The sequence below is a fragment of the Myxine glutinosa genome, chromosome 1 (assembly GCF_964187855.1).
Source record: "Myxine glutinosa chromosome 1, kmMyxGlut1.1, whole genome shotgun sequence".
Classification (NCBI taxonomy): domain Eukaryota; kingdom Metazoa; phylum Chordata; class Myxini; order Myxiniformes; family Myxinidae; genus Myxine; species Myxine glutinosa.
This window is the reverse complement of record NC_136261.1, coordinates 196160960-196187466: the sequence shown is the minus strand read 5'-3', so window position 1 is coordinate 196187466 and position 26507 is coordinate 196160960. Positions and strand designations below refer to the sequence as shown.

The 26507-nt window shown below is 35.4% G+C and overlaps 1 long non-coding RNA gene across 1 annotated transcript in view; it reads right to left on the bottom strand.

Annotated features, from left to right (window-relative positions):
* Positions 1–26507, bottom strand: part of LOC144892982 (uncharacterized) — a 49730-nt gene that overhangs the window by 1003 nt on the left and 22220 nt on the right. The window lies entirely within an intron of this gene.

Sequence of the window (26507 nt, the reverse complement as noted above, 5' to 3'; positions counted from 1 at the left end):
ACAAACATCCTTGATATAAATAATAAATAAAACAAATAATCCATGTTATAAAAGGAGCTGTGTCTTTATGTCTGACTGTTTGTCTTCCTACAATGGAGGGCAGAACCTCCCAGGAATCTTTTTATTTTTTCACCCGTAGATTAGCTATCGCAGCTATGCCGAGGAAACAGAAATCCCAAATTGGAAGTATGCTCGAGATGCGAGGAGTCGGAGCATGCAGGGACAAGGAAACCTCAGAGTTTGTTTCCTGCCATGGCCCGTGCCTAATACGTACCCCAGACAGTTTGATCAAAAGAAAGAAGAGAGTTGGAGGGTGAGAATTTTTATTTTATTTTGATCATCCTCTTAGTGTGTTATTGTATATTATTTGTAATTCAGCATCTAAAAAGGCTGTGATGAATATCCCATAAACAATCTCCCCCTCCTCGCTCCCCGAGTATAGCAAGGCCGGTATCTTTACACCGCCTAAATGTATTTTTCCCATTAATTAATAACAACAGTTTTTTTAGTAATTACGCAAGCATTGTTATTACCATCAGCGAAGTGATGGGTTTTATATGCTCGTGTATATAAATCAGGTTCATTCACATGTTCGCAGACTGGTGCTTCGCATTGACTTTGCAAAATACATGTGACCAATCGGTGCTTCTAATAAATTTCCTATATATATGCTGTGTGGAGTGCTGGCTTTAGGTCTGAATGATGTTACCAAATCAGAATGAATTTAAAATTTAAGACATTGGGAACCATCGGTCATCAATGACCTCCATAGGATTGCTACCTGCTACCATATTTCTGCCACAATGCAAAGTGAATTCTGGAGAAAGGATACATACTGGACGAAAGATCTAAGCCTTTGAAAGGATGTTTGAAAAGTTTGAAAGAAAGAAAGTCTTGGAAAGTTTTCTTGGAGGCATAGTATTGTTGCGTGAACGGCCCACACGTCAACCACTTAACCGCAGCTAGCGTAAAGGTCAAGCATGCAGAGGTCATCCGACTTGAGGATGGCTGGCTTAAGGGTGAATTTAACAAGGAATACCCCAAATTATCGGGATTACAATTATTCCGAATTTCGACCCACAAGGATTATCAAATGGGCTGGAATGGTTTTATGGATGGCAGGCAGGCACACATGTAGGCCTTAGGAATACATAAAATAAACACGCCATTAGCACAAAACAAAACTAGAAAGAGTAATCAGAGATTGCAGACCTTTAGTGGTTTTAAAGGCTTTTGTGTTAAAACAAATATGGCGGCCGAACCATGTGACCGATGACATCATTATTAATTTTTTTCTCCACCAATTTATCCCTAGATTATGCTCAAGAAATTTCATCTTGATCGGATGAAGTTTTGTACATGTCGAATTATGATGTCATAATGGAGGCACCTATGACATCATCATTAACATATTGTTACATTTGTGGGGGTAGGCATGAAATACCTTAGGAAAGTTAGGAATGTGTAGATTGGCATGGACCGTATGATATGAAGAGGAAGCCCAACTCGATGTAACTAAGTAGGGAATCTGTGTAGATTAAGATCGTATATGTGTCTCTATACGAGGGGTGGAGCTATGCTAATTAGGTAGGGCTAAGGATAACCCTGTGATTTTTCCCTTCATTTTTATTTCATAAAAAAGGGCCGCCATTACAACAGCCATAATCGCTGATAGTATAACTGGACATTACAATCGGCAATAGAACCCTGCCCAGCCGAACATTACCGAAGGACGGCGAGGGTCCGCCTCGGAGGACCAGAATTGACAGGCCACGCCCCGAGCGTCAAGAATGGCCATGAGGCCATGCCCTGAGCTCCATGACTGGTTAAGGAGCCATGGAGTGATGAACAGAGCTCGGTGATTGGACAGAGTGTGACGTCAGCGGTGGAACATTCGAGAGCAAGGAGAGCAAAAAGAAGCCATCTCGCCATCTCGGTCTCTGGTTGGCGTTCTGGCTGGCGTTCGTTGGAGGCGGTCACATTCTTCTCTTCTGGTCCTGGCGCTCTCGTGAAAGGCGGGTCGCATTTTGGTCGTGTACACTGGTGGAGTGAGTTCTGAGCTTGTGTGGACCTGGTGCAAAGAAGTAGAGGTGTGGCAAATTTGGATCGTGAGGAGGGGGCGATGCCAGCGGTTTGTGGAGCTCGCAGCATTTCGGACAGAGTGGAGAGCACGAGGGGACCTCCAGCCAGAATTCCCTCACATTTGTGGCGCGATGAAAGCGCGGTTCGGCGGCATCTTGAGCAGGTCGACGCGCGGCCATTTCACCGACCGACCGGGCCTTTGATGACCACCAAACCCTCGATGAGACTGGAGCTAAGTGGCTGTACGACATAAACATTATTTATTTTCTTTTACTTTTATTTTCCCTTTGTTCGTAGCTGAGTCAGAGTGGAGGGACCCTCATTTAGGAACTTTAGTTTACCTTACCTTTCGTTGTTCCCTTGCATTATTTTAATAAACCCATTATCTGTTGCATTTTACTTGGTGTTCTGTCTCGTTTATTCGTGGTGGGTTCGAGGAAGCCCAGTGGAACTCCGTGCAGGTAAGCCCTTGCTGTCATCCATCCCGCGCGTGTCACTACCGTGAAGTTGGGTATACGCCTCGGAGTAAAGCTCGTTTCGGTCATCCGTCACCCAGGGTCTTAACCCCGGTGACCCGACAACATTCCCGCTTCCGGTTTTGCCGGCGAGGCTGTGTTTTCCAAGCTGTCCACGCTATCAAAGTTGAGTAATTGTTCCTGTTTGTATTTTTGTCAAAACTGTATTTTTATTTTACGGTGTGTGCCGACTATGAGTTTCTGGGAAGATCTCGGTGTGGATCGTGCATGCCAGTATATAATCATCGGTCGTTTCCTGCCGCGTTTTTCAGGCTTAGTCCCTCGAGGCTTTGTTGTCTTCTCTCGGCAGTCGTTTGTGATCCATTTACTTTCGTTCTCTCACTGTTTTTTCCAGTCTTTCTTTTCTTGTTTTCTTTTCCCACAGAATCTTGTTTCTCACAGTCCGATAGTCCTTTAGGTGCATTTTTGCAAACTCCAAGCGGGCTTTCATGTGTCTTTCACTGAGGAAAGGCTTCTGTCTGGCCACTCTGCCATAAATCCCAGATCAGTGGAGTGTTGCAGTGATGGTTGTCCTTCTGGAAGTTTCTCCCATCTCCACACAGGATCTCTGGAGCTCAGCCAGAGTGACCATCGGGTTCTTGATCACCTCTCTTACCAAGGCCCTTCTCCCCGGATTGCTCAGTTTGGCCAGGCGGCCAGCTCTAGGAAGAGTCCTGGTTGTTCCAAACTTCTTCCATTTAAGAATTATGGAGGCCACTGTGCTCTTGGGAACCTTCAATAAAGCAGAAATTTTTTTGTTGGCTTCCCCAGATCTGTGCCTTGACACAATCCTGTCTCTGAGCTCTGCCGGCAGTTCCTTTGACCTCATGGCTTGGTTTTTGCTCTGATATGCATTATCATCTGTAAGACCTTGTATAGACAAGTGTGTGCCTTTCCAAATCATGTCCAATCAATTGAATTTACCACAGGTGGACTCCAATCAAAGTGTAGAAACATCTCAAAGATGATTAAGAGAAATGGGAGGCACCTGAGCTAAATTTCAAGTGTCATAGCAAAGGGTCTGAATACTTATGTCAATGTGATATTTCAGTTTTTTCTTTTTAATAAATTTGCAAAACTTTCTAAAATCCTGTTTTCTCTTTGTCATTATGGGGTATTGAGTGCAGATTGATGACGGAAAAAATGAATTTAAACGATTTCAGCATGAGGCTGCAACATAACAAAATGTGAAAAAGTGAAGGGGTCTGAATACTTTGGTCGAGGGTACTCAGTTCACAATCTCAATAAATTATTTAATCTCAATAAATCTCAAGAAATAAGTACTCAATAAATAATTATCATATCCGAATCCATATTCAGATGTTCACAAAAATCGAATCGATTCTTCCTTGTCTCACACACAACCTGTCCAACAAGTTTCGTACAAATCCGTCCACAACTTTTTGAGATGTCCCACAATGTATAGTTTTTGGCCCTATCTCCCAATGGCGAAGAATCACTTTAAAAATTGAAGAATTCTCATATCCGAATCCATATTCAGATCTTCACCAAAACGAATCTATTTGTCCTTGTTAAACACCCACCCAACCGGTCCACCAAGTTTCGTCCAAATCCGACCACAACCTTTTGAGAGATCCTGCTATGTATCGATTTTGTCCCCAACTCCCAATGGTGAAGAATCACTTACAAAATTATCATAGCCGGATCCGAATCCGGATCTTCACCAAAATCTAATCATTTCGTCCTTGTGACATACGCTACATCTCTGCCAAATTTCGACCGAATCCTACAACAACTTTTTGAGATGTTTTGTTCACATCCAGACAAACAGACAGGGGTGAAAATATAACCTCCATCCACCTTTGGTGGCGGAGGTAAAAATACCGACATGGAAGACAGCGATAAAAAACACAGTAATTATTTAATTATAGTATAGTGCATGGATGCAGCTTAGACCTGCTGAGATGAAAAAAAAAGAGATGAAAAAAAAAGATGGAAAAAAAAAGATGAAAAAAAAGATGAAAAAAAAAGATGAAAAAAAAGGAATCTTCGTGATAAAATAAACAAGCCATGAAGTGATCAGCTCATGCAATAAGAAACATATCTTGACATTATTCCCTCCCGCCTAAAAAAAATTCAGAAGTACAATAGGCCGATTAAATTATAGAAAGGAAAGTTACCATGTGCAATCATAAAAATAATACGGCTAATTTTCCAACACATCAGCCTCTGAGGATATGTGGGTTGCTCCAAATCAACTCCTTCTTCAGATCCTGGCAAATCATGGAAATACAACAACAATCCTTCCCCATTACTGCAGCATGAGAGTGATCCACTATTGGTGTTGATTGACTTCGCTGAAAGCAAAGCATTGTGAAAGCTCAGTCGTTCTTCAGTAAATTGACCAGATATTTGTGCTATTTCTTTACTGGTTTGAAGTTTACTTTAATAGTACATTTAACAGTATTTGCGGAATAGAATAGCTTACGAGGAGTACATTTAGCTTGTGGAATATAATAGTTTATGATGAGTATGTTTAACTTGTGGAATATAATAGTTTATGAGGAGTACGTTTGGCTTGTGGAATAGAATAGTTTATGAGGAGTACGTTTAGCTTGTGGAATATAATAGTTTGTGAGGAGTATGTTTAACTTGTGCAATAGAATAGTTTATGAGGAGTATGTTTAACTTGTGGAATAGAATAGTTTATGAGGAGTATGTTTAACTTGTGGAATAGAATAGTTTATGAGGAGTATGTTTAACTTGTGGAATAGAATACTTTATGAGGAGTATGTTTAACTTGTGGAATAGAATACTTTATGAGGAGTACGTTTAGCTTGTGGAATAGGATAGTTTATGAGGAGTACGTTTAACTTGTGGAATAGAATAGTTTATGAGGAGTACGCTTAACTTGTGGAATAGAATAGTTTATGAGGAGTACGTTTAACTTGTGGAATAGAATACTTTATGAGGAGTACGTTTAACTTGTGGAATATAATAGTTTATGAGGAGTATGTTTAACTTGTGGAATAGAATAGTTTATGAGGAGTATGTTTAACTTGTGGAATAGAATACTTTATGAGGAGTATGTTTAACTTGTGGAATAGAATAGTTTATGAGGAGTATGTTTAACTTGTGGAATAGAATACTTTATGAGGAGTATGTTTAACTTGTGGAATAGAATACTTTATGAGGAGTACGTTTAACTTGTGGAATAGAATAGTTTATGAGGAGTATGTTTAACTTGTGGAATAGAATAGTTTATGAGGAGTATGTTTAACTTGTGGAATAGAATAGTTTATGAGGAGTGTGTTTAACTTGTGGAATAGAATAGTTTACGAGGAGTACGTTTAACTTGTGGAATAGAATTGTTTATGAGGAGTACGTTTAACTTGTGGAATAGAATAGTTTATGAGAAGTACGCTTAACTTGTGGAATAGAATAGTTTATGAGGAGTACGTTTAGCTTGTGGAATATAATAGTTTATGAGGAGTACGTTTAACTTGTGGAATAGAATAGTTTATGAGGAGTACGTTTAACTTGTAAAATAGAATAGTTTATGAGGAGTACGCTTAACTTGTGGAATAGAATAGTTTATGAGGAGTACGTTTAACTTGTGGAATAGAATACTTTATGAGGAGTATGTTTAACTTGTGGAATATAATAGTTTATGAGGAGTATGTTTAACTTGTGGAATAGAATACTTTATGAGGAGTATGTTTAACTTGTGGAATAGAATACTTTATGAGGAGTATGTTTAACTTGTGGAATAGAATATTTTATGAGGAGTATGTTTAACTTGTGGAATAGAATAGTTTATGAGGAGTACGTTTAACTTGTGGAATAGAATAGTTTATGAGGAGTACGCTTAACTTGTGGAATAGAATAGTTTATGAGGAGTACGTTTAGCTTGTGGAATATAATAGTTTGTGAGGAGTACGTTTAACTTGTGGAATAGAATAGTTTATGAGGAGTATGTTTAACTTGTGGAATAGAATAGTTTATGAGGAGTACGTTTAGCTTGTGGAATAGAATAGTTTATGAGGAGTATGTTTAACTTGTGGAATGGAATAGTTTATGAGGAGTACGCTTAACTTGTGGAATAGAATAGTTTATGAGGAGTACGTTTAGCTTGTGGAATAGAATAGTTTATGAGGAGTACGCTTAACTTGTGGAATAGAATAGTTTATGAGGAGTACGTTTAACTTGTGGAATAGAATAGTTTATGAGGAGTACGTTTAACTTGTGGAATAGAATAGTTTATGAGGAGTACGTTTAACTTGTGGAATAGAATAGTTTATGAGGAGTATGTTTAGCTTGTGGAATGGAATTGTTTATGAGGAGTACGTTTAACTTGTGGAATAGAATAATTTATGAGGAGTACGTTTAACTTGTGGAATAGAATAGTTTATGAGGAGTACGTTTAACTTGTGGAATAGAATAGTTTATGAGGAGTACGTTTAACTTGTGGAATATAATAGTTTATCAGGAGTACGTTTGGCTTGTGGAATAGAATAGTTTATCAGGAGTACGTTTAACTTGTGGAATAGAATAGTTTATCAGGAGTACGTTTAACTTGTGGAATAGAATAGTTTATGAGGAGTACGTTTAACTTGTGGAATAGAATAGTTTATCAGGAGTACGTTTAACTTGTGGAATAGAATAGTTTATCAGGAGTACGTTTAACTTGTGGAATAGAATAGTTTATGAGGAGTACGTTTAACTTGTGGAATAGAATAGTTTATGAGGAGTACGTTTAACTTGTGGAATAGAATAGTTTATGAGGAGTACGTTTAACTTGTGGAATACAATAGTTTATGAGGAGTACGTTTAACTTGTGGAATAGAATAGTTTATGAGGAGTACGTTTAACTTGTGGAATAGAATAGTTTATCAGGAGTACGTTTAACTTGTGGAATAGAATAGTTTATCAGGAGTACGTTTAACTTGTGGAATAGAATAGTTTATGAGGAGTATGTTTAACTTGTGGAATAGAATAGTTTATCAGGAGTACGTTTAACTTGTGGGATAGAATAGTTTATGAGGAGTACGTTTAACTTGTGGAATAGAATAGTTTATGAGGAGTACGTTTAACTTGTGGGATAGAATAGGTTATGAGGAGTACGTTTAACTTCTGGGATAGAATAGGTTATGAGGAGTACGTTTAGCTTGTGGAGTAGAATAGTTTATGAGGAGTACGTTTAGCTTGTGGAATAGAATAGTTTATGAGGAGTACGTTTAACTTGTGGAATAGAATAGTTTATGAGGAGTACGTTTAACTTGTGGGATAGAATAGGTTATGAGGAGTACGTTTAACTTGTGGGATAGAATAGGTTATGAGGAGTACGTTTAGCTTGTGGAGTAGAATAGTTTATGAGGAGTACGTTTAGCTTGTGGAATAGAATAGTTTATGAGGAGTACGTTTAACTTGTGGAATAGAATAGTTTATGAGGAGTACGTTTAACTTGTGGAATAGAATAGTTTATGAGGAGTACGTTTGGCTTGTGGAATAGAATAGTTTATGAGGAGTACGTTTAACTTGTGGAATAGAATAGTTTATGAGGAGTACGTTTAACTTGTGGAATAGAATAGTTTATGAGGAGTACGTTTGGCTTGTGGAATAGAATAGTTTATCAGGAGTACGTTTAACTTGTGGAATAGAATAGTTTATCAAGAGTACGTTTAACTTGTGGGATAGAATAGTTTATGAGGAGTACGTTTAACTTGTGGAATAGAATAGTTTATGAGGAGTACGTTTAACTTGTGGGATAGAATAGGTTATGAGGAGTACGTTTAACTTGTGGGATAGAATAGGTTATGAGGAGTACGTTTAACTTGTGGGATAGAATAGGTTATGAGGAGTACGTTTAACTTGTGGAATATAATAGTTTATGAGGAGTACGTTTAGCTTGTGGAGTAGAATAGTTTATGAGGAGTACGTTTAGCTTGTGGAATAGAATAGTTTATGAGGAGTACGTTTAACTTGTGGAATAGAATAGTTTATGAGGAGTACGCTTAACTTGTGGAATAGAATAGTTTATGAGGAGTACGTTTGGCTTGTGGAATAGAATAGTTTATGAGGAGTACGTTTAACTTGTGGAATAGAATAGTTTATGAGGAGTACGTTTAACTTGTGGAATAGAATAGTTTATGAGGAGTACGTTTGGCTTGTGGAATAGAATAGTTTATGAGGAGTATGTTTAACTTGTGGAATAGAATAGTTTATGAGGAGTACGTTTAACTTGTGGAATAGAATAGTTTATGAGGAGTACGTTTGGCTTGTGGAATAGAATAGTTTATGAGGAGTACGTTTAACTTGTGGAATAGAATAGTTTATGAGGAGTATGTTTAACTTGTGGAATAGAATAGTTTATGAGGAGTATGTTTAACTTGTGGAATAGAATACTTTATGAGGAGTATGTTTAACTTGTGGAATAGAATACTTTATGAGGAGTATGTTTAACTTGTGGAATAGAATAGTTTATGAGGAGTATGTTTAACTTGTGGAATAGAATAGTTTACGAGGAGTACGTTTAACTTGTGGAATAGAATAGTTTATGAGGAGTACGTTTAACTTGTGGAATAGAATAGTTTATGAGGAGTACGCTTAACTTGTGGAATAGAATAGTTTATGAGGAGTACGTTTAGCTTGTGGAATATAATAGTTTATGAGGAGTACGTTTAACTTGTGGAATAGAATAGTTTATGAGGAGTATGTTTAACTTGTGGAATAGAATAGTTTATGAGGAGTACGTTTAACTTGTGGAATAGAATAGTTTATGAGGAGTACGTTTAACTTGTGGAATAGAATAGTTTATGAGGAGTACGCTTAACTTGTGGAATAGAATAGTTTATGAGGAGTACGTTTAACTTGTGGAATAGAATAGTTTATGAGGAGTATGTTTAACTTGTGGAATAGAATAGTTTATGAGGAGTATGTTTAACTTGTGGAATAGAATACTTTATGAGGAGTATGTTTAACTTGTGGAATAGAATACTTTATGAGGAGTATGCTTAACTTGTGGAATAGAATACTTTATGAGGAGTATGTTTAACTTGTGGAATAGAATAGTTTATGAGGAGTATGTTTAACTTGTGGAATAGAATAGTTTATGAGGAGTACGTTTAACTTGTGGAATAGAATAGTTTATGAGGAGTACGTTTAACTTGTGGAATAGAATAGTTTATGAGGAGTACGCTTAACTTGTGGAATAGAATAGTTTATGAGGAGTACGTTTAGCTTGTGGAATAGAATAGTTTATGAGGAGTATGTTTAACTTGTGGAATAGAATAGTTTATGAGGAGTATGTTTAACTTGTGGAATAGAATAGTTTATGAGGAGTACGTTTAGCTTGTGGAATAGAATAGTTTATGAGGAGTATGTTTAACTTGTGGAATGGAATAGTTTATGAGGAGTACGCTTAACTTGTGGAATAGAATAGTTTATGAGGAGTACGTTTAGCTTGTGGAATAGAATAGTTTATGAGGAGTACGCTTAACTTGTGGAATAGAATAGTTTATGAGGAGTACGTTTAACTTGTGGAATAGAATAGTTTATGAGGAGTACGTTTAACTTGTGGAATAGAATAGTTTATGAGGAGTACGTTTAACTTGTGGAATAGAATAGTTTATGAGGAGTATGTTTAGCTTGTGGAATGGAATTGTTTATGAGGAGTACGTTTAACTTGTGGAATAGAATAGTTTATGAGGAGTACGTTTAACTTGTGGAATAGAATAGTTTATGAGGAGTACGTTTAACTTGTGGAATAGAATAGTTTATGAGGAGTACGTTTAACTTGTGGAATAGAATAGTTTATGAGGAGTACGTTTAACTTGTGGAATAGAATAGTTTATGAGGAGTACGTTTAACTTGTGGAATAGAATAGTTTATGAGGAGTACGTTTAACTTGTGGAATAGAATAGTTTATGAGGAGTACGTTTAACTTGTGGAATAGAATAGTTTATGAGGAGTATGTTTAACTTGTGGAATAGAATAGTTTATGAGGAGTATGTTTAACTTGTGGAATAGAATAGTTTATGAGGAGTACGTTTAACTTGTGGAATAGAATAGTTTCTGAGGAGTACGTTTAACTTGTGGAATAGAATAGTTTATGAGGAGTACGTTTAACTTGTGGAATAGAATAGTTTATGAGGAGTATGTTTAACTTGTGGAATAGAATAGTTTATGAGGAGTATGTTTAACTTGTGGAATATAATAGTTTATGAGGAGTATGTTTAACTTGTGGAATAGAATACTTTATGAGGAGTATGTTGAACTTGTGGAATAGAATAGTTTATGAGGAGTATGTTTAACTTGTGGAATAGAATAGTTTACGAGGAGTACGTTTAACTTGTGGAATAGAATTGTTTATGAGGAGTACATTTAACTTGTGGAATAGAATAGTTTATGAGAAGTACGCTTAACTTGTGGAATAGAATAGTTTATGAGGAGTACGTTTAGCTTGTGGAATATAATAGTTTATGAGGAGTACGTTTAACTTGTGGAATAGAATAGTTTATGAGGAGTATGTTTAACTTGTGGAATAGAATAGTGTTACAGACGCGGTGGTGGATGTTAGTTTACCGAGCGGTTTTGGTATGACCACGTCTGCACAAGTTACCCGATTATACCCGAACGTTGACTAATCGCGCTACGCTAGGTCAATGAAGGAAAAGACACACAGCTGGGATTCAAATGACACGACACCAGGGTTCAGTTCTCAAGACCTCCGGAGGAGGTTATATTGTTACGGAAGGTCAGATTACAACTACAAGAGGGACAGCATAGTAAGATAAGCACTTAGACACACTCTTATATTATTCCCAACAGACGACAGATAAACGGGACAAAAGGCTGACTCACACGGGGTTTGATGGCTAGGAAAGGCAGGATCGATGGCTCCAGGTGCACCTGGGCTCAAAGGTCAGAATCGACTCGGTCCGGTCCAGAGATGCGGGGAGGTATTCAGCGCTCGTACGTGGCAACTTCTCTCTCCAGGCTGGGGGCGCATCTGACCTCACATCCGGTGAGTCGCTTCGTATCTCCGGCGGGGAGTGACACGCCCTCGGCTCGTTAGCTCCGCCCCAGATGGAATCGGCACGTCGCCTCTCATTGGGTGCGTGCGGGGGGGGTTACCGGCTCCGCCCTTGACGGGGGACTGACAAGGAGCCCCTTCGTGGTAACCCCGTGGAGCGCATGGTCCGGCGCGCATTGTCAATGGCGGCTAACCGAGCCGGTGTGATGACGCACACTCCCCCCGCGCAGCGTCGTTGTTGTTGTAATTGTTGCTGTAGTTGTTGTTTGGGGAAGAAGATGGAAGGAGGTATGGGAAAGGTCCTAAACTCACTACTGGTGCCATATAATCACATTCTGGTGCAACGAAGAGTCAGAATTAATGGAAAGGAGTCCTTAACTGACATAGACTAAGAATAACTAGCAAGATGTCCGAAAGTTGTCTACGTGAGATGCGGTGGACCTGGGCACGACATTTAATGGGGGAAAAAGGGGAAGGTCGGCTCTACTGATTGTTGTTTACAGACAATGGGACTAGGGAATGGGGGATTGGGGATAGTTGGGGAGTATTGGGGAAATAGGGGAATATTTACAAGCGGATATGGAGGCCAAATTCCATATTCGCAACAATAGTTTATGAGGAGTACGTTTAACTTGTGGAATAGAATAGTTTATGAGGAGTACGTTTAACTTGTGGAATAGAATAGTTTATGAGGAGTACGCTTAACTTGTGGAATAGAATAGTTTATGAGGAGTACGTTTAACTTGTGGAATAGAATACTTTATGAGGAGTATGTTTAACTTGTGGAATATAATAGTTTATGAGGAGTATGTTTAACTTGTGGAATAGAATACTTTATGAGGAGTATGTTTAACTTGTGGAATAGAATACTTTATGAGGAGTATGTTTAACTTGTGGAATAGAATACTTTATGAGGAGTATGTTTAACTTGTGGAATAGAATAGTTTATGAGGAGTATGTTTAACTTGTGGAATAGAATAGTTTACGAGGAGTACGTTTAACTTGTGGAATAGAATAGTTTATGAGGAGTACATTTAACTTGTGGAATAGAATAGTTTATGAGGAGTACGCTTAACTTGTGGAATAGAATAGTTTATGAGGAGTACGTTTAGCTTGTGGAATATAATAGTTTATGAGGAGTACGTTTAACTTGTGGAATAGAATAGTTTATGAGGAGTATGTTTAACTTGTGGAATAGAATAGTTTATGAGGAGTACGTTTAGCTTGTGGAATAGAATAGTTTATGAGGAGTATGTTTAACTTGTGGAATGGAATAGTTTATGAGGAGTATGTTTAACTTGTGGAATAGAATAGTTTATGAGGAGTATGTTTAACTTGTGGAATAGAATAGTTTACGAGGAGTACGTTTAACTTGTGGAATAGAATAGTTTATGAGGAGTACGTTTAACTTGTGGAATAGAATAGTTTATGAGGAGTACGCTTAACTTGTGGAATAGAATAGTTTATGAGGAGTACGTTTAGCTTGTGGAATATAATAGTTTATGAGGAGTACGTTTAACTTGTGGAATAGAATAGTTTATGAGGAGTATGTTTAACTTGTGGAATAGAATAGTTTATGAGGAGTACGTTTAGCTTGTGGAATAGAATAGTTTATGAGGAGTATGTTTAACTTGTGGAATGGAATAGTTTATGAGGAGTACGCTTAACTTGTGGAATAGAATAGTTTATGAGGAGTACGTTTAGCTTGTGGAATAGAATAGTTTATGAGGAGTACGCTTAACTTGTGGAATAGAATAGTTTATGAGGAGTACGTTTAACTTGTGGAATAGAATAGTTTATGAGGAGTACGTTTAACTTGTGGAATAGAATAGTTTATGAGGAGTACGTTTAACTTGTGGAATAGAATAGTTTATGAGGAGTATGTTTAGCTTGTGGAATGGAATTGTTTATGAGGAGTACGTTTAACTTGTGGAATAGAATAGTTTATGAGGAGTACGTTTAACTTGTGGAATAGAATAGTTTATGAGGAGTACGTTTAACTTGTGGAATAGAATAGTTTATGAGGAGTACGTTTAACTTGTGGAATATTAATAGTTTATCAGGAGTACGTTTGGCTTGTGGAATAGAATAGTTTATCAGGAGTACGTTTAACTTGTGGAATAGAATAGTTTATCAGGAGTACGTTTAACTTGTGGAATAGAATAGTTTATGAGGAGTACGTTTAACTTGTGGAATAGAATAGTTTATCAGGAGTACGTTTAACTTGTGGAATAGAATAGTTTATCAGGAGTACGTTTAACTTGTGGAATAGAATAGTTTATGAGGAGTACGTTTAACTTGTGGAATAGAATAGTTTATGAGGAGTACGTTTAACTTGTGGAATAGAATAGTTTATGAGGAGTACGTTTAACTTGTGGAATACAATAGTTTATGAGGAGTACGTTTAACTTGTGGAATAGAATAGTTTATGAGGAGTACGTTTAACTTGTGGAATAGAATAGTTTATCAGGAGTACGTTTAACTTGTGGAATAGAATAGTTTATCAGGAGTACGTTTAACTTGTGGAATAGAATAGTTTATGAGGAGTATGTTTAACTTGTGGAATAGAATAGTTTATCAGGAGTACGTTTAACTTGTGGGATAGAATAGTTTATGAGGAGTACGTTTAACTTGTGGAATAGAATAGTTTATGAGGAGTACGTTTAACTTGTGGGATAGAATAGGTTATGAGGAGTACGTTTAACTTGTGGGATAGAATAGGTTATGAGGAGTACGTTTAGCTTGTGGAGTAGAATAGTTTATGATGAGTATGTTTAGCTTGTGGAATAGAATAGTTTATGAGGAGTACGTTTAACTTGTGGAATAGAATAGTTTATGAGGAGTACGTTTAACTTGTGGAATAGAATAGTTTATGAGGAGTACGTTTGGCTTGTGGAATAGAATAGTTTATGAGGAGTACGTTTAACTTGTGGAATAGAATAGTTTATGAGGAGTACGTTTAACTTGTGGAATAGAATAGTTTATGAGGAGTACGTTTGGCTTGTGGAATAGAATAGTTTATCAGGAGTACGTTTAACTTGTGGAATAGAATAGTTTATCAGGAGTACGTTTAACTTGTGGGATAGAATAGTTTATGAGGAGTACGTTTAACTTGTGGAATAGAATAGTTTATGAGGAGTACGTTTAACTTGTGGGATAGAATAGGTTATGAGGAGTACGTTTAACTTGTGGGATAGAATAGGTTATGAGGAGTACGTTTAACTTGTGGGATAGAATAGGTTATGAGGAGTACGTTTAACTTGTGGAATATAATAGTTTATGAGGAGTACGTTTAGCTTGTGGAGTAGAATAGTTTATGAGGAGTACGTTTAACTTGTGGAATAGAATAGTTTATGAGGAGTACGCTTAACTTGTGGAATAGAATAGTTTATGAGGAGTACGTTTGGCTTGTGGAATAGAATAGTTTATGAGGAGTACGTTTAACTTGTGGAATAGAATAGTTTATGAGGAGTACGTTTAACTTGTGGAATAGAATAGTTTATGAGGAGTACGTTTGGCTTGTGGAATAGAATAGTTTATGAGGAGTATGTTTAACTTGTGGAATAGAATAGTTTATGAGGAGTACGTTTAGCTTGTGGAATAGAATAGTTTATGAGGAGTATGTTTAACTTGTGGAATGGAATAGTTTATGAGGAGTATGTTTAACTTGTGGAATGGAATAGTTTATGAGGAGTACGCTTAACTTGTGGAATAGAATAGTTTATGAGGAGTACGTTTAGCTTGTGGAATAGAATAGTTTATGAGGAGTACGCTTAACTTGTGGAATAGAATAGTTTATGAGGAGTACGTTTAACTTGTGGAATAGAATAGTTTATGAGGAGTACGTTTAACTTGTGGAATAGAATAGTTTATGAGGAGTACGTTTAACTTGTGGAATAGAATAGTTTATGTGGAGTATGTTTACCTTGTGGAATGGAATTGTTTATGAGGAGTACGTTTAACTTGTGGAATAGAATAGTTTATGAGGAGTACGTTTAACTTGTGGAATAGAATAGTTTATGAGGAGTACGTTTAACTTGTGGAATAGAATAGTTTATGAGGAGTATGTTTAACTTGTGGAATAGAATAGTTTATGAGGAGTACGTTTAACTTGTGGAATAGAATAGTTTATGAGGAGTACGTTTAACTTGTGGAATAGAATAGTTTATGAGGAGTACGTTTAACTTGTGGAATAGAATAGTTTATGAGGAGTACGTTTAACTTGTGGAATAGAATAGTTTATGAGGAGTATGTTTAACTTGTGGAAAAGAATAGTTTATGAGGAGTATGTTTAACTTGTGGAATAGAATAGTTTATGAGGAGTACGTTTAACTTGTGGAATAGAATAGTTTCTGAGGAGTACGTTTAACTTGTGGAATAGAATAGTTTATGAGGAGTACGTTTAACTTGTGGAATAGAATAGTTTATGAGGAGTATGTTTAACTTGTGGAATAGAATAGTTTATGAGGAGTATGTTTAACTTGTGGAATAGAATAGTTTATGAGGAGTATGTTTAACTTGTGGAATAGAATACTTTATGAGGAGTATGTTGAACTTGTGGAATAGAATACTTTATGAGGAGTATATTTAACTTGTGGAATAGAATAGTTTATGAGGAGTACGTTTAACTTGTGGAATAGAATAGTTTATGAGGAGTATGTTTAACTTGTGGAATAGAATAGTTTATGAGGAGTATGTTTAACTTGTGGAATAGAATAGTTTATGAGGAGTACGTTTAACTTGTGGAATAGAATAGTTTATGAGGAGTATGTTTAACTTGTGGAATAGAATAGTTTATGAGGAGTACGTTTAACTTGTGGAATAGAATAGTTTATGAGGAGTATGTTTAACTTGTGGAATAGAATAGTTTATGAGGAGTATGTTTAACTTGTGGAATAGAATAGTTTATGAGGAGTATGTTTAACTTGTGGAATAGAATAGTTTATGAGGAGTACGTTTAACTTGTGGAATAGAATAGTTTATGAGGAGTATGTTTAACTTGTGGAATAGAATAGTTTATGAGGAGTATGTTTAACTTGTGGAATAGAATAGTTTATGAGGAGTACGTTTAACTTGTGGAATAGAATAGTTTATGAGGAGTATGTTTAACTTGTGGAATAGAATAGTTTATGAGGAGTATGTTTAACTTGTGGAATAGAATAGTTTATGAGGAGTATGTTTAACTTGTGGAATAGAATACTTTATGAGGAGTATGTTGAACTTGTGGAATAGAATACTTTATGAGGAGTATGTTTAACTTGTGGAATAGAATAGTTTATGAGGAGTACGTTTAACTTGTGGAATAGAATAGTTTATGAGGAGTACGTTTAACTTGTGGAATAGAATAGTTTATGAGGAGTACGTTTAACTTGTGGAATAGAATAGTTTATGAGGAGTACGTTTAACTTGTGGAATACAATAGTTTATGAGGAGTACGTTTAACTTGTGGAATAGAATAGTTTATGAGGAGTACGTTTAACTTGTGGAATAGAATAGTTTATCAGGAGTACGTTTAACTTGTGGAATAGAATAGTTTATCAGGAGTACGTTTAACTTGTGGAATAGAATAGTTTATGAGGAGTATGTTTAACTTGTGGAATAGAATAGTTTATCAGGAGTACGTTTAACTTGTGGGATAGAATAGTTTATGAGGAGTACGTTTAACTTGTGGAATAGAATAGTTTATGAGGAGTATGTTTAACTTGTGGGATAGAATAGGTTATGAGGAGTACGTTTAACTTCTGGGATAGAATAGGTTATGAGGAGTACGTTTAGCTTGTGGAGTAGAATAGTTTATGAGGAGTACGTTTAGCTTGTGGAATAGAATAGTTTATGAGGAGTACGTTTAACTTGTGGAATAGAATAGTTTATGAGGAGTACGTTTAACTTGTGGGATAGAATAGGTTATGAGGAGTACGTTTAACTTGTGGGATAGAATAGGTTATGAGGAGTACGTTTAGCTTGTGGAGTAGAATAGTTTATGAGGAGTACGTTTAGCTTGTGGAATAGAATAGTTTATGAGGAGTACGTTTAACTTGTGGAATAGAATAGTTTATGAGGAGTACGTTTAACTTGTGGAATAGAATAGTTTATGAGGAGTACGTTTGGCTTGTGGAATAGAATAGTTTATGAGGAGTACGTTTAACTTGTGGAATAGAATAGTTTATGAGGAGTACGTTTAACTTGTGGAATAGAATAGTTTATGAGGAGTACGTTTGGCTTGTGGAATAGAATAGTTTATCAGGAGTACGTTTAACTTGTGGAATAGAATAGTTTATCAGGAGTACGTTTAACTTGTGGGATAGAATAGTTTATGAGGAGTACGTTTAACTTGTGGAATAGAATAGTTTATGAGGAGTACGTTTAACTTGTGGGATAGAATCGGTTATGAGGAGTACGTTTAACTTGTGGGATAGAATAGGTTATGAGGAGTACGTTTAACTTGTGGGATAGAATAGGTTATGAGGAGTACGTTTAACTTGTGGAATATAATAGTTTATGAGGAGTACGTTTAGCTTGTGGAGTAGAATAGTTTATGAGGAGTACGTTTAGCTTGTGGAATAGAATAGTTTATGAGGAGTACGTTTAACTTGTGGAATAGAATAGTTTATGAGGAGTACGCTTAACTTGTGGAATAGAATAGTTTATGAGGAGTACGTTTGGCTTGTGGAATAGAATAGTTTATGAGGAGTACGTTTAACTTGTGGAATAGAATAGTTTATGAGGAGTACGTTTAACTTGTGGAATAGAATAGTTTATGAGGAGTACGTTTGGCTTGTGGAATAGAATAGTTTATGAGGAGTATGTTTAACTTGTGGAATAGAATAGTTTATGAGGAGTACGTTTAACTTGTGGAATAGAATAGTTTATGAGGAGTACGTTTGGCTTGTGGAATAGAATAGTTTATGAGGAGTACGTTTAACTTGTGGAATAGAATAGTTTATGAGGAGTATGTTTAACTTGTGGAATAGAATAGTTTATGAGGAGTATGTTTAACTTGTGGAATAGAATACTTTATGAGGAGTATGTTTAACTTGTGGAATAGAATACTTTATGAGGAGTATGTTTAACTTGTGGAATAGAATAGTTTATGAGGAGTATGTTTAACTTGTGGAATAGAATAGTTTACGAGGAGTACGTTTAACTTGTGGAATAGAATAGTTTATGAGGAGTACGTTTAACTTGTGGAATAGAATAGTTTATGAGGAGTACGCTTAACTTGTGGAATAGAATAGTTTATGAGGAGTACGTTTAGCTTGTGGAATATAATAGTTTATGAGGAGTACGTTTAACTTGTGGAATAGAATAGTTTATGAGGAGTATGTTTAACTTGTGGAATAGAATAGTTTATGAGGAGTACGTTTAGCTTGTGGAATAGAATAGTTTATGAGGAGTATGTTTAACTTGTGGAATGGAATAGTTTATGAGGAGTATGTTTAACTTGTGGAATAGAATAGTTTATGAGGAGTATGTTTAACTTGTGGAATAGAATAGTTTACGAGGAGTACGTTTAACTTGTGGAATAGAATAGTTTATGAGGAGTACGTTTAACTTGTGGAATAGAATAGTTTATGAGGAGTACGCTTAACTTGTGGAATAGAATAGTTTATGAGGAGTACGTTTAGCTTGTGGAATATAATAGTTTATGAGGAGTACGTTTAACTTGTGGAATAGAATAGTTTATGAGGAGTATGTTTAACTTGTGGAATATAATAGTTTATGAGGAGTACGTTTAGCTTGTGGAATAGAATAGTTTATGAGGAGTATGTTTAACTTGTGGAATGGAATAGTTTATGAGGAGTACGCTTAACTTGTGGAATAGAATAGTTTATGAGGAGTACGTTTAGCTTGTGGAATAGAATAGTTTATGAGGAGTACGCTTAACTTGTGGAATAGAATAGTTTATGAGGAGTACGTTTAACTTGTGGAATAGAATAGTTTATGAGGAGTACGTTTAACTTGTGGAATAGAATAGTTTATGAGGAGTACGTTTAACTTGTGGAATAGAATAGTTTATGAGGAGTATGTTTAGCTTGTGGAATGGAATTGTTTATGAGGAGTACGTTTAACTTGTGGAATAGAATAGTTTATGAGGAGTACGTTTAACTTGTGGAATAGAATAGTTTATGAGGAGTACGTTTAACTTGTGGAATAGAATAGTTTATGAGGAGTACGTTTAACTTGTGGAATATTAATAGTTTATCAGGAGTACGTTTGGCTTGTGGAATAGAATAGTTTATCAGGAGTACGTTTAACTTGTGGAATAGAATAGTTTATCAGGAGTACGTTTAACTTGTGGAATAGAATAGTTTATGAGGAGTACGTTTAACTTGTGGAATAGAATAGTTTATCAGGAGTACGTTTAACTTGTGGAATAGAATAGTTTATCAGGAGTACGTTTAACTTGTGGAATAGAATAGTTTATGAGGAGTACGTTTAACTTGTGGAATAGAATAGTTTATGAGGAGTACGTTTAACTTGTGGAATAGAATAGTTTATGAGGAGTACGTTTAACTTGTGGAATACAATAGTTTATGAGGAGTACGTTTAACTTGTGGAATAGAATAGTTTATGAGGAGTACGTTTAACTTGTGGAATAGAATAGTTTATCAGGAGTACGTTTAACTTGTGGAATAGAATAGTTTATCAGGAGTACGTTTAACTTGTGGAATAGAATAGTTTATGAGGAGTATGTTTAACTTGTGGAATAGAATAGTTTATCAGGAGTACGTTTAACTTGTGGGATAGAATAGTTTATGAGGAGTACGTTTAACTTGTGGAATAGAATAGTTTATGAGGAGTACGTTTAACTTGTGGGATAGAATAGGTTATGAGGAGTACGTTTAACTTGTGGGATAGAATAGGTTATGAGGAGTACGTTTAGCTTGTGGAGTAGAATAGTTTATGATGAGTATGTTTAGCTTGTGGAATAGAATAGTTTATGAGGAGTACGTTTAACTTGTGGAATAGAATAGTTTATGAGGAGTACGTTTAACTTGTGGAATAGAATAGTTTATGAGGAGTACGTTTGGCTTGTGGAATAGAATAGTTTATGAGGAGTACGTTTAACTTGTGGAATAGAATAGTTTATGAGGAGTACGTTTAACTTGTGGAATAGAATAGTTTATGAGGAGTACGTTTGGCTTGTGGAATAGAATAGTTTATCAGGAGTACGTTTAACTTGTGGAATAGAATAGTTTATCAGGAGTACGTTTAACTTGTGGGATAGAATAGTTTATGAGGAGTACGTTTAACTTGTGGAATAGAATAGTTTATGAGGAGTACGTTTAACTTGTGGGATAGAATAGGTTATGAGGAGTACGTTTAACTTGTGGGATAGAATAGGTTATGAGGAGTACGTTTAACTTGTGGGATAGAATAGGTTATGAGGAGTACGTTTAACTTGTGGAATATAATAGTTTATGAGGAGTACGTTTAGCTTGTGGAGTAGAATAGTTTATGAGGAGTACGTTTAGCTTGTGGAATAGAATAGTTTATGAGGAGTACGTTTAACTTGTGGAATAGAATAGTTTATGAGGAGTACGCTTAACTTGTGGAATAGAATAGTTTATGAGGAGTACGTTTGGCTTGTGGAATAGAATAGTTTATGAGGAGTACGTTTAACTTGTGGAATAGAATAGTTTATGAGGAGTACGTTTAACTTGTGGAATAGAATAGTTTATGAGGAGTACGTTTGGCTTGTGGAATAGAATAGTTTATGAGGAGTATGTTTAACTTGTGGAATAGAATAGTTTATGAGGAGTACGTTTAGCTTGTGGAATAGAATAGTTTATGAGGAGTATGTTTAACTTGTGGAATGGAATAGTTTATGAGGAGTATGTTTAACTTGTGGAATGGAATAGTTTATGAGGAGTACGCTTAACTTGTGGAATAGAATAGTTTATGAGGAGTACGTTTAGCTTGTGGAATAGAATAGTTTATGAGGAGTACGCTTAACTTGTGGAATAGAATAGTTTATGAGGAGTACGTTTAACTTGTGGAATAGAATAGTTTATGAGGAGTACGTTTAACTTGTGGAATAGAATAGTTTATGAGGAGTACGTTTAACTTGTGGAATAGAATAGTTTATGAGGAGTATGTTTAGCTTGTGGAATGGAATTGTTTATGAGGAGTACGTTTAACTTGTGGAATAGAATAGTTTATGAGGAGTACGTTTAACTTGTGGAATAGAATAGTTTATGAGGAGTACGTTTAACTTGTGGAATAGAATAGTTTATGAGGAGTATGTTTAACTTGTGGAATAGAATAGTTTATGAGGAGTACGTTTAACTTGTGGAATAGAATAGTTTATGAGGAGTACGTTTAACTTGTGGAATAGAATAGTTTATGAGGAGTACGTTTAACTTGTGGAATAGAATAGTTTATGAGGAGTACGTTTAACTTGTGGAATAGAATAGTTTATGAGGAGTATGTTTAACTTGTGGAAAAGAATAGTTTATGAGGAGTATGTTTAACTTGTGGAATAGAATAGTTTATGAGGAGTACGTTTAACTTGTGGAATAGAATAGTTTCTGAGGAGTACGTTTAACTTGTGGAATAGAATAGTTTATGAGGAGTACGTTTAACTTGTGGAATAGAATAGTTTATGAGGAGTATGTTTAACTTGTGGAATAGAATAGTTTATGAGGAGTAAGTTTAACTTGTGGAATAGAATAGTTTATGAGGAGTATGTTTAACTTGTGGAATAGAATACTTTATGAGGAGTATGTTGAACTTGTGGAATAGAATACTTTATGAGGAGTATATTTAACTTGTGGAATAGAATAGTTTATGAGGAGTACGTTTAACTTGTGGAATAGAATAGTTTATGAGGAGTATGTTTAACTTGTGGAATAGAATAGTTTATGAGGAGTATGTTTAACTTGTGGAATAGAATAGTTTATGAGGAGTACGTTTAACTTGTGGAATAGAATAGTTTATGAGGAGTATGTTTAACTTGTGGAATAGAATAGTTTATGAGGAGTACGTTTAACTTGTGGAATAGAATAGTTTATGAGGAGTATGTTTAACTTGTGGAATAGAATAGTTTATGAGGAGTATGTTTAACTTGTGGAATAGAATAGTTTATGAGGAGTATGTTTAACTTGTGGAATAGAATAGTTTATGAGGAGTACGTTTAACTTGTGGAATAGAATAGTTTATGAGGAGTATGTTTAACTTGTGGAATAGAATAGTTTATGAGGAGTATGTTTAACTTGTGGAATAGAATAGTTTATGAGGAGTACGTTTAACTTGTGGAATAGAACAGTTTATGAGGAGTATGTTTAACTTGTGGAATAGAATAGTTTATGAGGAGTATGTTTAACTTGTGGAATAGAATAGTTTATGAGGAGTATGTTTAACTTGTGGAATAGAATACTTTATGAGGAGTATGTTGAACTTGTGGAATAGAATACTTTATGAGGAGTATGTTTAACTTGTGGAATAGAATAGTTTATGAGGAGTACGTTTAACTTGTGGAATAGAATAGTTTATGAGGAGTACGTTTAACTTGTGGAATAGAATAGTTTATGAGGAGTACGTTTAACTTGTGGAATAGAATAGTTTATGAGGAGTACGTTTAACTTGTGGAATACAATAGTTTATGAGGAGTACGTTTAACTTGTGGAATAGAATAGTTTATCAGGAGTACGTTTAACTTGTGGAATAGAATAGTTTATCAGGAGTACGTTTAACTTGTGGAATAGAATAGTTTATGAGGAGTATGTTTAACTTGTGGAATAGAATAGTTTATCAGGAGTACGTTTAACTTGTGGGATAGAATAGTTTATGAGGAGTACGTTTAACTTGTGGAATAGAATAGTTTATGAGGAGTATGTTTAACTTGTGGGATAGAATAGGTTATGAGGAGTACGTTTAACTTCTGGGATAGAATAGGTTATGAGGAGTACGTTTAGCTTGTGGAGTAGAATAGTTTATGAGGAGTACGTTTAGCTTGTGGAATAGAATAGTTTATGAGGAGTACGTTTAACTTGTGGAATAGAATAGTTTATGAGGAGTACGTTTAACTTGTGGGATAGAATAGGTTATGAGGAGTACGTTTAACTTGTGGGATAGAATAGGTTATGAGGAGTACGTTTAGCTTGTGGAGTAGAATAGTTTATGAGGAGTACGTTTAGCTTGTGGAATAGAATAGTTTATGAGGAGTACGTTTAACTTGTGGAATAGAATAGTTTATGAGGAGTACGTTTAACTTGTGGAATAGAATAGTTTATGAGGAGTACGTTTGGCTTGTGGAATAGAATAGTTTATGAGGAGTACGTTTAACTTGTGGAATAGAATAGTTTATGAGGAGTACGTTTAACTTGTGGAATAGAATAGTTTATGAGGAGTACGTTTGGCTTGTGGAATAGAATAGTTTATCAGGAGTACGTTTAACTTGTGGAATAGAATAGTTTATCAGGAGTACGTTTAACTTGTGGGATAGAATAGTTTATGAGGAGTACGTTTAACTTGTGGAATAGAATAGTTTATGAGGAGTACGTTTAACTTGTGGGATAGAATCGGTTATGAGGAGTACGTTTAACTTGTGGGATAGAATAGGTTATGAGGAGTACGTTTAACTTGTGGGATAGAATAGGTTATGAGGAGTACGTTTAACTTGTGGAATATAATAGTTTATGAGGAGTACGTTTAGCTTGTGGAGTAGAATAGTTTATGAGGAGTACGTTTAGCTTGTGGAATAGAATAGTTTATGAGGAGTACGTTTAACTTGTGGAATAGAATAGTTTATGAGGAGTACGCTTAACTTGTGGAATAGAATAGTTTATGAGGAGTAAGTTTGGCTTGTGGAATAGAATAGTTTATGAGGAGTACGTTTAACTTGTGGAATAGAATAGTTTATGAGGAGTACGTTTAACTTGTGGAATAGAATAGTTTATGAGGAGTACGTTTGGCTTGTGGAATAGAATAGTTTATGAGGAGTATGTTTAACTTGTGGAATAGAATAGTTTATGAGGAGTACGTTTAACTTGTGGAATAGAATAGTTTATGAGGAGTACGTTTGGCTTGTGGAATAGAATAGTTTATGAGGAGTACGTTTAACTTGTGGAATAGAATAGTTTATGAGGAGTATGTTTAACTTGTGGAATAGAATAGTTTATGAGGAGTATGTTTAACTTGTGGAATAGAATACTTTATGAGGAGTATGTTTAACTTGTGGAATAGAATACTTTATGAGGAGTATGTTTAACTTGTGGAATAGAATAGTTTATGAGGAGTATGTTTAACTTGTGGAATAGAATAGTTTACGAGGAGTACGTTTAACTTGTGGAATAGAATAGTTTATGAGGAGTACGTTTAACTTGTGGAATAGAATAGTTTATGAGGAGTACGCTTAACTTGTGGAATAGAATAGTTTATGAGGAGTACGTTTAGCTTGTGGAATATAATAGTTTATGAGGAGTACGTTTAACTTGTGGAATAGAATAGTTTATGAGGAGTATGTTTAACTTGTGGAATAGAATAGTTTATGAGGAGTACGTTTAACTTGTGGAATAGAATAGTTTATGAGGAGTACGTTTAACTTGTGGAATAGAATAGTTTATGAGGAGTACGCTTAACTTGTGGAATAGAATAGTTTATGAGGAGTACGTTTAACTTGTGGAATAGAATAGTTTATGAGGAGTATGTTTAACTTGTGGAATAGAATAGTTTATGAGGAGTATGTTTAACTTGTGGAATAGAATACTTTATGAGGAGTATGTTTAACTTGTGGAATAGAATACTTTATGAGGAGTATGTTTAACTTGTGGAATAGAATAGTTTATGAGGAGTATGTTTAACTTGTGGAATAGAATAGTTTATGAGGAGTATGTTTAACTTGTGGAATAGAATAGTTTATGAGGAGTACGTTTAACTTGTGGAATAGAATAGTTTATGAGGAGTACGTTTAACTTGTGGAATAGAATAGTTTTTGAGGAGTACGCTTAACTTGTGGAATAGAATAGTTTATGAGGAGTACGTTTAGCTTGTGGAATAGAATAGTTTATGAGGAGTATGTTTAACTTGTGGAATAGAATAGTTTATGAGGAGTATGTTTAACTTGTGGAATAGAATAGTTTATGAGGAGTACGTTTAGCTTGTGGAATAGAATAGTTTATGAGGAGTATGTTTAACTTGTGGAATGGAATTGTTTATGAGGAGTACGCTTAACTTGTGGAATAGAATAGTTTATGAGGAGTACGTTTAGCTTGTGGAATAGAATAGTTTATGAGGAGTACGCTTAACTTGTGGAATAGAATAGTTTATGAGGAGTACGTTTAACTTGTGGAATAGAATAGTTTATGAGGAGTACGTTTAACTTGTGGAATAGAATATTTTATGAGGAGTACGTTTAACTTGTGGAATAGAATAGTTTATGAGGAGTATGTTTAGCTTGTGGAATGGAATTGTTTATGAGGAGTACGTTTAACTTGTGGAATAGAATAGTTTATGAGGAGTACGTTGAACTTGTGGAATAGAATAGTTTATGAGGAGTACGTTTAACTTGTGGAATAGAATAGTTTATGAGGAGTACGTTTAACTTGTGGAATAGAATAGTTTATGAGGAGTACGTTTAACTTGTGGAATAGAATAGTTTATGAGGAGTACGTTTAACTTGTGGAATAGAATAGTTTATGAGCAGTACGTTTAACTTGTGGAATAGAATAGTTTATGAGGAGTACGTTTAACTTGTGGAATAGAATAGTTTATGAGGAGTATGTTTAACTTGTGGAATAGAATAGTTTATGAGGAGTATGTTTAACTTGTGGAATAGAATAGTTTATGAGGAGTACGTTTAACTTGTGGAATAGAATAGTTTCTGAGGAGTACGTTTAACTTGTGGAATAGAATAGTTTATGAGGAGTACGTTTAACTTGTGGAATAGAATAGTTTATGAGGAGTATGTTTAA